Here is a 17,008-nt window from a genome sequence, read left to right as displayed (position 1 = left end):
TGGTGGCTGAGAGGCCATCGCAAGTGACTGTAGTATACGGAGGTCCCGATACCGGGATGATTTTGCAGGGAACCTATGTGCTCTCACTATGGCCTATTATGGGGTCCCCTGTACTGTTACATGTTGAAACTATGCAAGGGACCCCAAGCACTGCCATAAAAGTCTGGTACCACAAACCGGAAAGGTGCCAGTAGCAGCGACCCTCCTTTCCCAGGACGAAAAGCTAGCGTGTATCCTCCCAGATGGAAGGGATTTGCCATTATTGGTTCCTAAGACTACCGTTTCTTTTTGTCCATAGGTGTCAATAGTCTAATATGGCACAGGGACCCTTGCGGAAGATGCTTGTTGTTTAGATTATGAGGCGAGAACCTGTGGGGGTGGAGTGTGGGGACAGAGCCCCAGAGAGCAGTTTCCAGGCTCTCGGCCTCATGTGGAGAGGTGCTGGCTCAGATAGTGGATGGCCGTCAGCTGTGGCTGGTTGGCCATCAGCTGTAGCCATTAAGCCATTGGTCACTGATATAACTGCCGCGGCTATGGAGGGGAGCCGAGGAGAGTGAAGGAGGAGACTGAAGGAGAGTAAGGAGAGTCGAGGAGAGTTGGTCGGTTGGCAGCAAAGCGGACAGCAGATCGCACGTCATGTAAACCCAGCCTCCAGTGAGACCATAGTGGTATGACTTCCCTACCTATGGCTCCGTGGGTGTTCCTTTTTGGCCTCACCATGTCCTGCGTTCTTATGTGGGGAGCGGGAGCAGAGACCCCGCAGGCCGCCCCGCCAGACCCCCCGCACGACAGGGCTTAAAACTTCTATAGTGAGGGGGTGTCGGGACAGAGCCCCAGAGAGCAGTTTCCAGGCTCTCGGCATCATGTGGAGGGGTGCTGGCTCGGGTAGTAGATGGCCATCAGCTATACCCATTGAGCCATTGGCCACTGACGTAACTGCCGCGGCTACGGAGGAGAGTCGAGCGAGGGAAGTCGGTCAGTTGGTAGCAAAGCGGACAGCAGTTAGCACGGCTTGTGAACCCAGCCTCCAGTGAGACCATAGTGGTGTGACTCCCCTACCTATGGCTCCGTGGGTGTTCCTTTGTGGCCTAGCCACATCTTGCGTTCTTATGTGGGGAGCGGGAGCTGAGACCCAGCAGGCCGTCCTGCATGACGAGTGGCGCAGCGAGCAGGGTGTGGTGTCGGCCGAAACTCTCCGGAATGTACTGGAGCAGTTTTTATGTAGAACAGCTCAGTGTCATAAGCAGGGTACGGTGCCGGCCAAAACCTACCGAAGCATGGTGCAGCAGTTTGTGCGTGTGAGAGCCCAGCTTCGGGAGGCCCATGAGGAGTGACATGGGGAATGGGAGGCGCCGTCTGCCTGGGAGACTCAAGCCTCCATCAGTCACACCACCGTCTTGGCCATGGACGGCGTTTCTCTCATTTTGGTGACCTGCTGCGGCCTTAGGCTCCGAGGGTTGTGGACATCTTCCGCGGAGGCCTCCACCCACTCAGACACCTGGCACAGTGAGCAAGATTCCGACCAGGTAGGAATGGAGTCTGACTCCGGGCAGGAGGACGTGTGGTCCCCGCACAGTGTGTGGTGTCCGGTAGCCACTGTTCTCAGGCGTTGGACCCCGAAGGAGGGGTGGGATTACGTGGAAGGCTCTCCGGCCAGCGTGGAGAAGGCCCTGCAGGCTCTGGCTGAGCAGTTGCTGGAGGAGGAGAAGGCTACAGCCGGCCGCGTGGGCTGGATGTTCCTCACGGCCTTGAGCCTCAACAGGGAAAGTGCGCTTAATGAAATGTCCCAGGTGTTGGACCAGGTGTCCCGGTTGGAGGTGCTGGAAGTCTGGGTCTGCCTGTTAGAAGAGGGGCGCCACCTTGGAGACTCTGAGGTAGAGGCGGAGGAAGCGAGTGGAGTCAATGCAGCTCCCAACCCCCAAACTCCGGCCAATCTTGACACAAAAGATAAAGGGGAGCAACCTTTGGGCACCGGGGGCATTGCTGCCGGCGACCCAGCTGTGACTGAGTTCACAACCTACACCCCTTACACTCCCACTGAGTTGCAAGAGCTGGGGGGGCGGTGCCGACAGCGCCCTGGAGAGCCAGTCTCCCCTTGGCTACTACGTTTATGGGATGAGGGAGCAGACAACACTCTCTGCTCCCCAGGCGAGATGGAAATGCTAGCCCTCGTGACAGTGCATTCGTCCCTGTTACAAATGTTACAGAACTGCCATAGGTTGGCCCACGACCAGGCCAACCATTCTCTAACGGATTGGGTCACTGCTGCAGTACGCACAGTATGGGGACAGGCTGGCGAGCTGCCAGACACTGTGAGTCAATGGCAGTCATATACGGAACTTATGCAAATCATCCGTGAAATGGGTATGAGACATGCTGTTTTTAACCTTAACGTGCAGGGGCCAGATGACGGAGGAGATTGACAGCCAGCATGAGAGATCTGGTTTTGGATACTGCACCTGCGAGTGCTTTTGGATCCTTGGTTGCTATTCTTAAACCTTCTGTAGGGCGACGGATCCATGAAGTTACAACTGCCATGGCCACCCTAGGGGATGTTGAGAGCCGCAGGCGAAAGCAGATAAGACAGCAGGTCCATGCAGTTGAGACCTGGAAGCCCAAACCAAAGGTAAAGGGGCGAGGTCGCGGGCCTCAGAGAGTAACATGAGCACAGATGTGGCCTGATCTCGTGGCAGCAGGGGCCGATTGGGAGAAAATAGATCGAAAACCCAATGCACTCCTGCTGTTACTTTGGAAACAGTTATGTCCGGAACAACAATTCTGGAGAATCCTAAAGGAGAAGTCTGAGAAAGCGTGACCCGTGTCCATCCAGGACTTCATGCAGCCGCTTGAGGCCGACTCCTTTCAGGTTGATTAGGGGTGGGGTCAAGGTACCCGGTCAGAGGGGACGGGCAGGAACTGGAGGCCCCATGTGGACTGTCCATACATTGGTCCCCTTCTAATGTGCAGAGGGTTTTGGCCCTCGTTGACACTGGCGCACACTGCAGTCTTGTCTATGGGAACCCAGAACTGTTCCCTGGACCAGCAATCTGCATTGATGGCTACGGGGGAAAGACTGTGACTGTGAAAGCCATTTCCTTACCACGGGGTATAGGAAGGCTTCCCCCTCGTATTTACAAGGTTTATGTCTCCCCCGTTCCGCACTATATTCTAGGGGTGGACGTGCTACATGGCCTCAGTTTACAGACATCGGTGGGAGAGTTCTGTCTCTGGAATCGGGTGATGAAAGCGGTGACACGCGTGGCCTGATCACCACCCTCCTCAAGTGTTGCCACAGCCCTGGCGCGTGGTGACAGTGCCACAGTACCGCCTGCCAGGAGGGCAGGAGGAGACTGGTGGTAGCCTAAGAAGTCCAGGAAGTCTGGCTGTGCCTAGAAGGACTGGTGGTGCCCTGAGAAACCCTGGCTGTGCCCAGGATATTGCATTCACCTCCTGGCTCCTCGCACAGGGACCCTCGCGGAAGATGCTTGTTGCGTAGATTGTGAGGCGAGACCCTGTAGGGGTGGCGTGTGGGGACAGAGCCTCAGAGAGCAGTTTCCAGGCTCTCGGCCTCACGTGGAGGGTTGTTGGTTCCGGTAGTAGATGTCCGTCAGCTGTGGCTGGTTGGACGTCAGCTGTAACCACTGAGACATTGGCCACTAATATACCTGCCACGGCTACGGAGGAGAGTCGAGGGAAGTAGAGGAGAGTGGGGGAGAGTCGAGGAGAGTTGCTTGGTTGGCAGCAAAGCAGACAGCATGTCGCACGTCATGTCAACCCAGCCTTCAGGGAGACCACAGTGATATGACTCCCTTACGTATGGCTCCGATGGGTGTTCCTTTTCGACCTCACCACATCCTGCGTTCTTATGTGGGGAGCGGGAGCAGAGACCAGGCAGGCCGTCCCTGCAGCACAGGGTTAGGCTTAAAGCTTCCATAGTGATGGGGCTTAAAACTTCTACAGTGAGGAGACTTAAAGCTCTTATAGTGAGGGGGCTTATAACTTCCTTAGTGAGGGGGCTTAAAACTTCTACAAGAGGGGACTTAAGGCTTCCAAAGTGAGGGGATTAAAACTTCTTTACTGAGGGGAAGTAAAACTTCTATTCTGAGGGGCCTTAATAGTTCTATAGCGAGGGGGCTTAAAACTGCTATTCTGAGGGGACTTAAAACTTCTATAGTGTGGGGACTTAAAACTCATATAGTGAGGGGGCTGAAAACTTCTATAGTGAGGGGTCTTAAAACTTCTATGGTAGGGGTCTGAAAACTTCTATTCTGAGGGGATTTAAAACTTCTACATTGTGGGGACTGAAAACTCATGTAGTAGGGGGCTTAACACTTCTATACTGAGAGGGCTTAACACTTCTACAGTCGGGCTGAAAACTTCTACAGTGAGGAGGCTTAAAACTTCAAAGGTGAGGGGACTTGAAGCTTCTAAAGTGAGGGGTTTAAAACTTCTTTCCTGAGGGGACATAAAACTTCTATTCTGAGAGGCCTTAAAACTTCTATAGTAGGGGGCTGAAAACTACTATACTGAAGGGTCTTAAAACTTCTATAGTGAGCGGACTTAAAACTCATATAGTGAGGGCATGAAAACGTCTATGGTAGGGGGCTGAAAACTTCTGTACTGAAGGGCTTTACAACTTCTATCATGGGGGGACTTAAAACTCATATACTGAGGGGGCTTAGAACTTCTTTAGTGAGGGGGCTTAAAACTTGTACAGTGAGGGGCTGAAGACTTTCACAGTGAGGGGGCTTAAAACCTCTACAGGGAGGGACTTGAATATTCCAAAGTGAGGGGATTAAAACTTGTTTACTGAGAGGACCTAAAACTTCTACTCTGAGGGGCCTTACAACTTTTATAGTCAGGGGGCTTAAAACTGCTATTCTGAGGGGACTTAAAACTTCTACAGTGAGGGGACTTTAAACTTCTCCAGTTAGGGTGCTATCCCGTATCACGGCCTCTGGCTGGGAGAAGAGGGGGCCTGGTGAACTGCGCCTCCTGGGTGACAGAGATGCACAGATGTAGCCCCTCTAGCAGAATCTGGGAGAGTCACGGGGCCTGAGCAGGCCTGCTTCCTCCTGTATTTCGCCAGCTATGGATTCATGCTGGGAGCTGCAAGAACAGCTGGTGCAGGACCGCTCCATACAGCACGTATGGCACCGAGGTCTGGGATGGTCTCAGTCTCACCTCCCTGAAGTGCTCTGTGGATGCTCTGGAGTGCAGCTTCCTTCTCCCTGTGTAGGTGTTCTGCTGTGACTCGGAAACCCAGCTCAGGGGGATTTGGCAGACTCAGAGGGTCCCCTCGCCTGCGCGGCAGAAGACAAGTGTTTCGTTTTCCAGGCCTGGAACTGTCACATGTGGGTGAGCCGTCTGTCTGGTTTGGCTTCTGCCCCTTTGTTCCACCTGCCTCCTTGTCATGCTGGCACTTCTGGGAAAGCCCGGGAGCCGAGGAGGTAGAAGGACCCTCCTGGCTCACTTTTTTGGAGGATTTCTGGACTAGCCGAGCACGGGATGTGGCTGTAAGCCTCTTCCTCTGCGCCAGTGGGAAAACTCCGGTGGAGCTGTATGAGCTGGTGATGGCATTTCTTCTGGGGCAGGAGATTAGCACGGAGGTCTGGGATTTCTTGTGGCCCTTGTCTTCTGAGATCTCCGTATGGGGGATTCTCTGCAGGGCCCTAAATGCAGACCGTGCTCGGCCAGTGCCATCGGGGTTCCTTCCCGTGTCTCCTGAGAGCTGCTCATGGAGGATTCTCTGCAGAGTCCCGGGCCTGGGCATGAAGAAAGAGTGGCCTCTTCGGACCCCCAGGGGCCTAAATGCAGAGTGTGCAGCCCCAGTACCATCGGGGTTCCTTCCCTGATTGGCCTGCTGCTCTCTGAGTGCAGGGTCTTCCTCCTGCTTGGGTGCCCCTTTGGCCCTCAACAAGCTCTGCTCTGTGCAGGTGTTGTGGGCACCCCCGGGTGTTGTGAGGGGCATGTGGGTGACTACCCGGTCCTGTGCCACACGGTGACTGACTCTGCCCACCGGAGACACTGTGCGACAGGCCACCTGTGAGAGCAGAGCAGACAGCACGGCTTCCCTCTGATGGCCACGGCTGCTGATTGCGATGAGGGACCCCAGAAACGTGCGCAGCGTTTGAGAGAGCTTGGAACATCGCCGCACAGACGCTGTGAGAAAGCACGAAGACAAACTCATCAGATACCTGCAGTTTGGCCTGCGAGAGAACGGAGGGGCACGGACCGCTGTGTGAGGATGGCGGGCCAGATGAACGTGGTGGGCATGGCGAGCGCAGGGGTGCTGGCCCTCGGGTGCCCGGGGCGGGCGTGGGAGACAGATCCTGCCCTGATAAGCGCCCATGGGTCACTTGGGTGAGGTCTGTCTTTGGATCCACAGCAGGCTCCTAGCTAGCTCCTTCAGCTGTCAACAGGGCTGAAGGCGAAGTGCCCACCGTTGGGCCTGTTGCCTGGATGCAGTAGGGAACAATGGGCGCGCGTGCCCGAGACCGCCCAAAGCGCGCGGGGGCGCGCCCATCCGCGCGGGATGCCCGGCAGCGAGCGGGCGCGTGCAGGGAGAGTCAGCGTCAAGGGGGCCTGCAGCGGGTGCCTCAGCGCGAGCCTCAGCGGCTGCGGGAGGCCCTGGCGCAAGCGGAGTCGTGGCGCCCCCTGGCGGGCTCTCCCAGATCTGCAGAGGGGTGGAGGTGTTTGCTTCAGGGCCGGCAGCAGGAGCCCTTTGACAGGCATCAGCCCTTTCTCCACTGGGGGCCACACAGCTGTGGGAAACTTAACTGTACAGCAGGGGGTGCCTCCCAGCAGAAGGGAAACCCTGCTCCTCAGCGGTCACCCCGGGATAAAGGTATCCTTTAAATAAAATGTTGTACTTTGGAAAAAAAGAAAAAAAAAGAGGAAACTCCTTGTTAGGACCCACTAAATTCATTTCTCGACCAGCAGTAGGAAAAACACAGTGTTTCTAAATGGCACCAAACTCTTCTGAGTTGGGAAGAGAAAAGATGATCGTGGGCAATCCAAATAAATTGCCTGAACATAATATTGTAAAAATGACATCAAGTTAAATCCTTGAATAGTAAAGGTTAAGGTTCAAGTTTTTGTTAAACTTAATCTTGTTAGACTTATAAGGACCGTTAGAACAATGATATTGAGTAACCCAGATTAGCGATAACAATAATATTGAAAAAAACCGAACAAATGGCAGAGGGGGGTTCGTCCCCCAGTGTTGATACAATTCCACTGGATTCTATTGTACCGCTGATACACGCCCGTGGTTCCATTTCAGCACATAGAGAATTCCATCAAGGGTGTCAACACAAGCTAAAAGCGTGTATCTAAGGGAATAAAATGTTAGTACTTGATCATTTGTGACACCTCCCTCCCCCCAAAGGAAATTACAAGAGCTGAGGATTTTATTGTGGAATAATACCAAGATTACCCGCAGCTGGCAGAAGCTTCCACATGTTCTGAAGGTGCTCTCAATTGGGCCAGAGGAGACGATAATCTGGGAAAGGTAACCAATGGAGGATGAAGTTTACATTTGTAGATGAGCCTAATGGTCATGTCGCAAAGGGCCAAATGACCACCTTGAGAAGTCAAAGCCCAGAAAAAGATTAAGATGCTTCTCTACCCCATAATTCAAACTTAAGGAAAAGTAAACTGATCTGGTCCCCAACGACTTCTTTCTTTAGCCGAATTGAAAGGAAATATTGCAAGGAAGACATTTGGATGACATTCAGGACATCGAGGGTAATAGGATGACAGCTTTATGGCCATTCCAGGAAAGGAGTTCCGCAATCGCCTTGAAGGGTGGACTAGGCGCTTGTGTCGCTGCATAGCTTCCCAAGGGGAGTACTTCGAAGGTGACCATAGTGAGGCTCAGCAATGAGTTACGTGGCACCTTTTCGACGACGAGTTCTCAAACCTAATTGTCAGTCTGTTCATAGTTCACTTGATTATTGAGACAAGCTTTTGAAGAGAGTTTTAAATTTATAGTTACTGGATATGGAGATAGCTTCCTCTAGGGAACAAGAATACATGAAAGAAAAAGTAGCACTGGGTCATTACCACCACCAGATAGGTGGGCGACAGAGATGCTCACACTTGGGAGAAGACATACAAATATAATCATACGTAGAGAGCGGAAGATGAATGTAGATCTGAAAAGCACCTTGTGTTTTCCCATCACAGCCTGCCTGGGACTACTGGTCCCAGCTATGAGAGGAGGCTTCTTGGAAACTGGCTGTTTCTCTGCTGTCCACAGCAGATGCCACTGCAGTTGAACTGCCCACTACTACCTCCCACCCTGCCCCTAGCTCGGCCATGGGAGGGTGGTGTTTTGCGGGACATTGCTAATAAAATCAGGCCTTTCTTCTCATCTCCAGGTGGATAGTTCTTCAGGGATTAATGAGGAGCTGGTAGTTCCTCATTCAGTTGGGCAACAGATGGCACTAGAGACCATTAGATCTCCACGTTTCTAAACACCACCAGTTTTTACCCATAGCATAAATCAGCCTGGGTCTGTCACGTAAGCCCCATTCTTGCCAACAACCTCAAAATCCCATGTTCCCTTTTCCTTCATTTATACTCCTTCCGTCCGCTGAACTCTCACCCTGGGCCAGTTAAAGCATCCATGCTTTCTCTGCGTGTTGAATATTGCTGGAGATGTCCCCCAAACATGTCTTTCGGGAGCGACTGTGAACTTGTGATGAGATAGATCACCTCGCGGTCCCGGACCAACGTAGTTTGTTCTCAGTTTTCCTTCAGAGTTATAAACATCACAAACCCTGTCCTCCGTAGTGAAGTGTTCCACACATACAGGTGCGAAGGAGTGATTTCAAAACCTGAAGTTTTAGGCTATGACTCTTCGTGTATTCCACCAGGGACCTCCCTGTCTACCCAGGGACATGCTAACTCTCCTGTATGAATCCCCCCATCTGAAGAGGAAACCCTAACTGCCGTTAGGGGATAGGGGCGATGATCGCTCTGGCTACTTCAGGCTGAGGAGGGACGTAGAGAGAGACCAGCAGCTAGGGCTTGTCCAGAGGTCTCTCTAATGGTCCCCGGTGGATGAGGAGATCCAGATGAGGAGTTTGTTGCTCTGAAGGCCGTCGTAGCCGGCTAGTGAGTGGTCCACAAGTAGAGATACACCGTCGGTAGCAGCAAGAGATGATTCCTATAATCATGAATAACAGAAATATGAGAAAGGCTTCTTTAAGTCCTGGTACGCTAGGAAGCCAGAAAGTAAGGAAGGACCAATCTAAACCAAAGGATCTCGTTTTTAGTTTAATATTGGAAACCTTTAATTAACTGTGAACTATCAGAGAGACTGAAACAGCCTAACCCTTTAAACTTTTTTATATTCTTGATTGTGTTTGAGAAGTAGATAATCGATGGCAGCTTTGTTTGAGAACTGTTATTCTGACCTGTCCTACCTTTTGTCTCATGGCATGGATAGCCTGTGAGGTGGCGTTTAGGGATGTTGTTACTGAGTAAGCTATTTGACTGTCTAGCCTTTTGTATGTCCTTTTCTATAAAAGAACTGTCATCGGTGCAGAGCGTCCAATCTGGGTTGTCTAGGGGTATTTTTTTTGTACGTCCCTTTTAGCAGTATAGGCTTGTATTAAAACTTATTGGCAGTTAATTCTTCCTCTGTCTCTGCGAGGAAGGTGGCCAGATTAAGGGTGGAGCAGGTCCATATTTGAGTTACAGGACCTTTGAAGAAGGCCTGATGTTGTAGGAGGCAGATATCAGGTGAGCCTGTGACTCTTATTAGCATTAAAAAACCCTTGAATGTGGTGTGGGGCCAAAAGGAAAACAGTTAAGTCTTGTCCTCTTGGGAGCTTGGTGGCTTTGGGAACCAGGATGGCAGCTGTAGCTATGGCCTGGAGGCAAGCTGGTCAGCCGCGTGCTAAGATGTCTAGTTTTGTACCTAAATAGTTTCCGAGTCTTTCTTAAGTTTAATTTTGTTTAGTTTATATTTTCTTCAAGGTATAGACCAATGATAAGAAACAGGCTGAGCAAAATGAGCCAAATCTGGGAGCTGTCTTTATCTTTATAACCAGAGCAGTTTTCAGAGGAAAAAGGTCCAGAGTGAGCAGTTGAGAGAGAGTAAAATGTCTGTTTTCTTTTTTAAATCTTCAACACCTGAAAGGATTCATACACAGTATATGAATAATTGTTTGCTATGATAAAACTTTCTAGCATGACAACAATGTGTAAAGGGCTGGTAGAGTTTTTTTTCGGTCTCAATACTTTCACTCCATCCTAAAGCCAATGAGAAAACGAAAGAAAATGAGGTAAGTCTGAAAACATTCTAAAAAATAGAATAATTTCTATAATATTCCTCCTCTTTATTTTTCCTAGTAGCTTCTTTTTACTTCACGAGTGTTGATTTTGAATTCTTTATTCTTACACTGTTTTTGTTAGATCTCAATGCATCTATGATTACAACTATTGTGTCTCCTTCTTCTCTTCACCTCAACTTTCCTTTTCCTTTCTCATCTGTGTTCCTTTGCTTTCTTAATTCTAATCTATGAAAATTATAGTTCTCACTGGATAGAAATGCTTAAAGATATCTCATCTAAGATTCTCAGATTATTGACTTAAAAAAAAAAAAAGAGTTATAAACCATCTCAGAAAGATCCTCCCAGGAATACGTAGTGACAATTGGTTGTTTGAAACAAAAGAAGTTTTAGTTATACAAGCCCTGGAAACTAACTGGAGGATAGTGGATGGTAAAAAATCATGTTGGAAATTAGGTCACATGTGTTCCAGTCCTGTCTGGGGCTAGTCATTTAATTCTGAGGGTCTCAGTTTCTTCATTTGGATAAGCAGCTGCAACATTTTGTAATTCTAGATTCTAGATAAGCTGTAAGGAGAGAACCATGTCTATGTGACAAATGCCCTAGTAGCCACTTCCTCATCATTCTAAAAGAACACCTAATCATTATTTATTATATAGCCAGCATGGTTAAGCTAGTAGGAGTGTAAAAACATACTATTAGATTAAAAGTAAAAATGCCTTGAACTTGAAAAGCAACTATGTTTATCCTTGCTGTGGAATTCCAATTCTGTGGAACAGCGTAGCATGAAATGAGGAAGCGTATTACCTAATACCCTAAAATCGTGTATGTAGTTATTGTGACAGCAAAAACAAGATCAAACCTAACTTTTCAGTTTTGTAAATCATTTTGTCCTTGAAATTGTTGCCATCTTCTTAATGTATGTATGTGTGTGTGGCAGAGATGGGGATGAAAGACAAGTTAGGTAAAAATTTAGGTAAATAATTAAGGATAAAAGATATATATAATCAACTGCTAAATATAAGCTCAAAGCAAAAAGCCAAAACGGAATATATGTAGTTGGAATGGCTTTGTGTGAAAAGGAGAATTGAGTTTAATCTTAAAGAATGCTTAAGATTAAATAGAAGAACATTTATCTGATAATTAAAACAATGTTGTGGTGTGTGGTGAACTGAATGGGGCCATTTTTTAAATTGTAGCAGACCAATCCTGCTGCCCTGCAGCGAACACAAAGTAGGATGGGGCAAAAAGTATGGAAGTGCTTTGGAAGTCATGTAGAAGTCATGAAATTAATCTCAAAGGCAACAGGAAAATGGGCTATAGAGCTGGCAAGCGCATTATGAAAAAGATTAGAGATGCGTTATGAAACTACTCTAAGAATTCGTGTAGGATTTCAAGGAAGAATTCGTAATATTCATGTTGGCGTTATATGAACAAACCAGCCAGATTAAAAAAGATGTTTTGAAGGAAGATTTAATAGGACTTGAAATAGCTGTATATAGGCAAAAAGAAAAGAGGATTTTTTAAGGGTGTCCTAATTTTTGTTATTCATCTTTCAAAAGAGAGATACTTATTCAGCCCCTTCTTTATTGTGAAATAAAATTCTCCTGAGGAACGCTATAATATCCAACTGTAGCCCAGTCTAAGGGTGCTGATGCAGATTCCATCAAGAGTATCAACCTTTGGCAAGTTTTTTGTTTGTGTCTGAAAGGGCGTTGAGACTCCCTTTAAAGAAAAGCTTATTTATTTTATCATTCTAAAGCAGCAATTCTCAGGGGGTTCACAATGTCGAAGCTATTTTCATAATAATTCTAAGTTATAATTTGTCTTTTTCATTCTCATTCTCTCATGAATATACAATCGCGTTTACCAGAGGCTACATAATGTGTGATATACAGAGACTGAATCAGAAGCAGATGAGAATGCAGCTCCCTTCTATTAAGCCAGACATTAAAAAGATTTATAAAAAGAAAAAAGAAAAAAAGCGATGTCACTCTTCACAGATTTTTTTGAGAATATAGTTATCTATAATTAAAAATGTTATTTATACTAACATGTAATGTGCTTATTGTTATTTTAAATTAATAGGTCACTTATTTTTAAAGTTTCTGTTTTAATTTCTAGTACAGTAAATAACAGTAATACAGTATTATAAAAGCTAGAGAAACAAAAATTCTTCTGGGTTCTTAATAATTTTTAGGAATGTAAAGATGTCATAAGACCAAATAGATTGAGGATATTTGCTCTTAAGTGGTACTCTCCAATGTTGGCTAAAAGAGAGAAAAAAGTTTCTATTCTGACTTGGCCATGTTACTTATGTTGTTACTGACTGCCCATCACAGTGACGTCAAAACTTAAATTCCTCTCAATTGCTTTTCTAACTTATTGATTGCTAATTGCCATGCCCAGGTTTCCAAATAAAGAGGAATGATATTTCTTACCTGTGCCCAATAGTTTCCTAGGAGAGAAATCGATTTGTAAGGTTTGAAGTCCCTTTCTTTTCCTGAGGCTATGCAGATGGTAGAATGTGGCTGCTCTTTCAGCAGCAAAAGGAGACAACCAGGAATGCAGAAAGCCTTGAAATCAGACTCTTTGCTGTTCGTGAATCACAGCTCTTTGAGGAAAGGCAATCAAGCCCAAAGAGGAAGGAGGAAGAAGGTTGGAGGGAGGAGACTCCTGGCATGCCTTGGACCTGCCTTCAAATGTGGGCTCTTTCTTAGGCAATAGGACTTAAATTGTCAGAGAATATGGATAATTCTTTAACGTAAAATCGCTATTTTAACGAAATAATTTCTCTGTAAAAGTTGGAGTTCTGACAATCCTAAACTTGTACCTCTTTCAAAAGTACACCCAAGCAACTTTAAAAAAAGCACCTGCTTGGTTAATTAGAAGCATCTTTCTCACATTAATCTGTTTGAGACTTTCTACTCCCCTTTCAGCACAAAACTTTCTTAGCTAACAGTGCTGAATAATTAGCCCTATTAGAATAATTCCTCTCATGCAATGATAGCACCTAAAATGTAACTTTTGAAAAGCAGAGTATAAATGTGACAGCCTTGAAAATAATTAGCAGAAACAAGGTTTCTTAGACAATTTTCTCTTGAATGTGGTTTCTCTTGAAAGGCTACATTGTATTGCCTTTCTAGCAAGGGAATTATGAGTGACTTTTTGTTTGTTTGTTTGTTTTGCTTTTTTGCTGGTACAGAGACTGTATGGAAATAGAGGGCTTCTAGGGTTAAGAAACAAAATGCTTATATAAACAGTTGGTTGTAATTTCTTTTGTTTTGCTTTTAACAAGATAGTGTTTTTATTTCATAAGGTCATAAAAACATCATGTCCACAGTAGTGATTACAAAGGAAGTCTGTGGTAAGATGGTCAGAGGTGCTTGGTGTGGTAGTTATCAGCAGAAAAAAAAAAGCACATTTAAGAAGCATATAAGAATACACATGATTGAAATTGAAATAACAAGTTTTCATCCTCCAATTGTAGTGTCTAATTGGGCCAATTAACATGAAAGCATGAAGTAGAGTCAAAAGGTGATCAGTAGCAAAGCACCTAAGAAGTTAATGTTAAATGGCCAATTGCCAATTATTTTTCTCCAGCTGTAAAGATGTAGAATGCATAATTTAACCCATTTCTTAGTTTTGGGACAAACATTTTTTTATTTGATATAGAGTAACGCAAATGTCTCCATGTCCTGCCTACTTCATAGGGTTGTTTGTGAAGATTTAATGAGATGATGATAGCCCTTTGAATATTTCAAAGCACTAGACAACTACAACCCTCCACACGCTCTCACTTATTCTTACTCATTTAGTTTATACAATGGAGATACAATTTGAAAAATAGGATAAAATGTCCATGGTATTCTTTTAATCTGATGTAAACATTTATGATTAGATGGAATCATTTTTCCTGGAAATATTTTAAGAACTAAATAACTACCCATTTAGAGATCATACAATGTGAAGGCTGGGAGAGGAAATTAGATCAGTATTTCCCACACTTTTGGATTTAGTGGACCATAAAAATAATTATAACAATAATGATAATAATGAAGAAAAGATAAACAGAGTGGAAAACTTTATATTTCACTAAGTAAGGAAAGGACATTGAAAAATCTAAAAATTCTTTATATTTTTATTTCATGAAAGGACACTTTACCACCAAAAAGATTGGTAAGGACATAGTATCAGAATAACTGAATCCTTTAAAGTAAATACCCTGGATTTATGAAATTTTCATTACTTTTCCCCTTATTTTACCATAGGTGGGGAAAATCTCAACAGATTGTTATCAGTCCTCAGACAATGATTGGGATTCTTTAAAGTCTCTCACTAACTTCTCAATAACTACACCACAATTATCTAGCCTCATTTTATTAAGTGTCTGATAGTTCACAATATTAGCAAATCAAGTTAAAACAAAATGAATACCTGTTTCCTAGAAACTTATTTAAATCAATTGGTTTTTTCACAACCAACCAATAAATAAACATACACACGTAATGCTTACAAGTCTTTATGACAACTGACATTTAAATAAGCCAAAGGGGGAAAACATTAAATTTTATATGTTAAATCTAATTTGCTAAGGTGTGTTAACCATAAACAAGAGTCCAGTAGGTATTCCATCACCAAAAAGGATTTACTCAGAAAAAAGAAAGGACTGCAATCCAAAACTTGCAGCCCTGGTGAGCCATGGGGAGCTTCACACTGGATAAAGATGGAGGAGGTACTTTGCAGAGAGGAAAGTAAGAAGAGGGGCTTTCACAAACAACCGTACAGCTGTTATAGAGTTCTATCTGTCGGGCTTTTAAAGGACATAGGGTGTGAGAGCTCCCTAATCCAGTCTAGGTTATGGTCTCCATAAATTTTGACAGGTATAAATAAGATCGTGTACTTGGAATTTATGGGAGGTGTCATTGACCTTTGTTTTATGAGCTGATATTCTTTTTTTCTTCCACATCAGCTAACTAGGCATTAGTTTAGAATGTCTATCTTTTAAATTGCAGGTCAAAGTCAGAACATTAAAGCACCCAATGAGGCTAGCTTCAAGTATGTGGGTCATGAATGTTACAAAATATTTTTTGAAAGCTGTCAATTAAGTCTAAGGTTGTCAATTAAGACTAAACTTACTGACACATGAAGCAAGTAATTTTCTAAAAGGGTGTGTTTCTGAAAGTTTAGTTGCAACAGAGAAAAAGAAGTTAAGGAATGGAGGCTCTCATCTAGAAATCTTGCTTGCAGGCCAGGGGAACTCAGGTATAAACTCTTCCTTCACACAAACCATCTGGAATAAGATGTAACTTGACCGAAAAAGTGGTGCTGGGTGTACTAGTTTGTGTTCCTTTACTGAGATTCCAAGCGGCCTCACACAGTTTGGCCTTGCTCTGGCAATGCTTCCACGTTCTTTCCGGAGAGACCAATCTCAGATTTTTCCCTTCTTCCCCAAACACACACTGGGTGGAGGGGAGAGATTTTTCCTTCTACATAGATTTCAAGTGGAAGGGAAGATGAGAAAGAAGCGGAAGAGAGCTGCTTTTCCCGGCAGCCCCTGAGCGCCCCATGCCGGGCAGGCCTTCTCCTGGTGTCCGGAGGCTGCGCAGCCGCATTACGTGATTGGTGTGCGCTGAACGCCCTGACGCCAGACGCCGCCCCTCACGGAGTCTGCGCACTTGTGCTCACCCGGCCTCTTCATTCCCGCGCTTTCCCTGAAGAGGAAGGTCCTGACGCCGCCGCCATGTAGTAACCTGGTCTTGGGTTTGGGCTGGAGGGGTGTCCACCTGTGGGAGTGTGAAAGAAGGCAGTGAAAGAGGATGGATCCTGCCTCTCAGGATTTCTAGGGGGACTGAGTCACAAGTAGGGAGGAGAGGAGAGGGAGGCGGAAGTGAGAGACAAGATGGGTAAAATGGCCGGGACGGACGCGGTGTTGAGGAGAAAAAGAAGACTAGAAGAAAAACAGTTGTATAAGGCAAAGGGGTAGGGCTTGGTAATGACTAAATCTCCAAGGCCTTAGATTGCATAGCTGGGGGCAGTGGCTGTGAATGGTGTTTGTCACAGGACGAGGCCCAATCTCTTGATCAGGATTCATCTGAGTCCCTAAGTTGTGACGGAGAAATTAATTAATTTTTTACAGAAACAACTGATTTTAAAAGTTTTCATTTGATATGTGCCCGTGTAGTTATTTTGAGAGAGGAGAGGAGGAAGAGGAGAGAAGAGAAAAAGGGGAAGGGAGAAGAGAACAACGCTCATGCTGGCTTCTCTGAAACGTTTTCAAAATTTCCAAGGCAAAGCGAGCACAGTACATGTGTATTGTTTTCTACCTATTCCTATTTCGGCCCTTAAACTGATACACTCCTAGAAAGGTACTGACAGGAATGTAGAAGCATTATACAGAATTTAGTAAACCAACATCTTTATTATTGTTGCTGTCTTTCTGTCATATATATATATATATATATATATATATATACGCATATATATGTGTATATATGCATATATATATGTGAGTATTATAGGTGACTAAAAGAGATTCATTACAATTATCCAGGTTAGCATAGTTTCTGAAAAAACAAGCTAAGTAAACTGGTAACTTGAGTGTAGACAGGGTTCCTCGTCTTGTAAGATGTAGAGACTATACCATTCTAGGTTTCAACATGTTTTCTTTAAGTTTAAACTTAATCTTTCAGACTCCTAGGTAA

This window comes from Rhinolophus hipposideros (genome assembly GCF_964194185.1).
Source record: "Rhinolophus hipposideros genome assembly, contig: HAP1_SCAFFOLD_222, whole genome shotgun sequence".
Lineage (NCBI taxonomy): Eukaryota > Metazoa > Chordata > Mammalia > Chiroptera > Rhinolophidae > Rhinolophus > Rhinolophus hipposideros.
The sequence above is the reverse complement of the archived record's forward strand: the minus strand, read 5'-3'. Positions refer to the sequence as shown.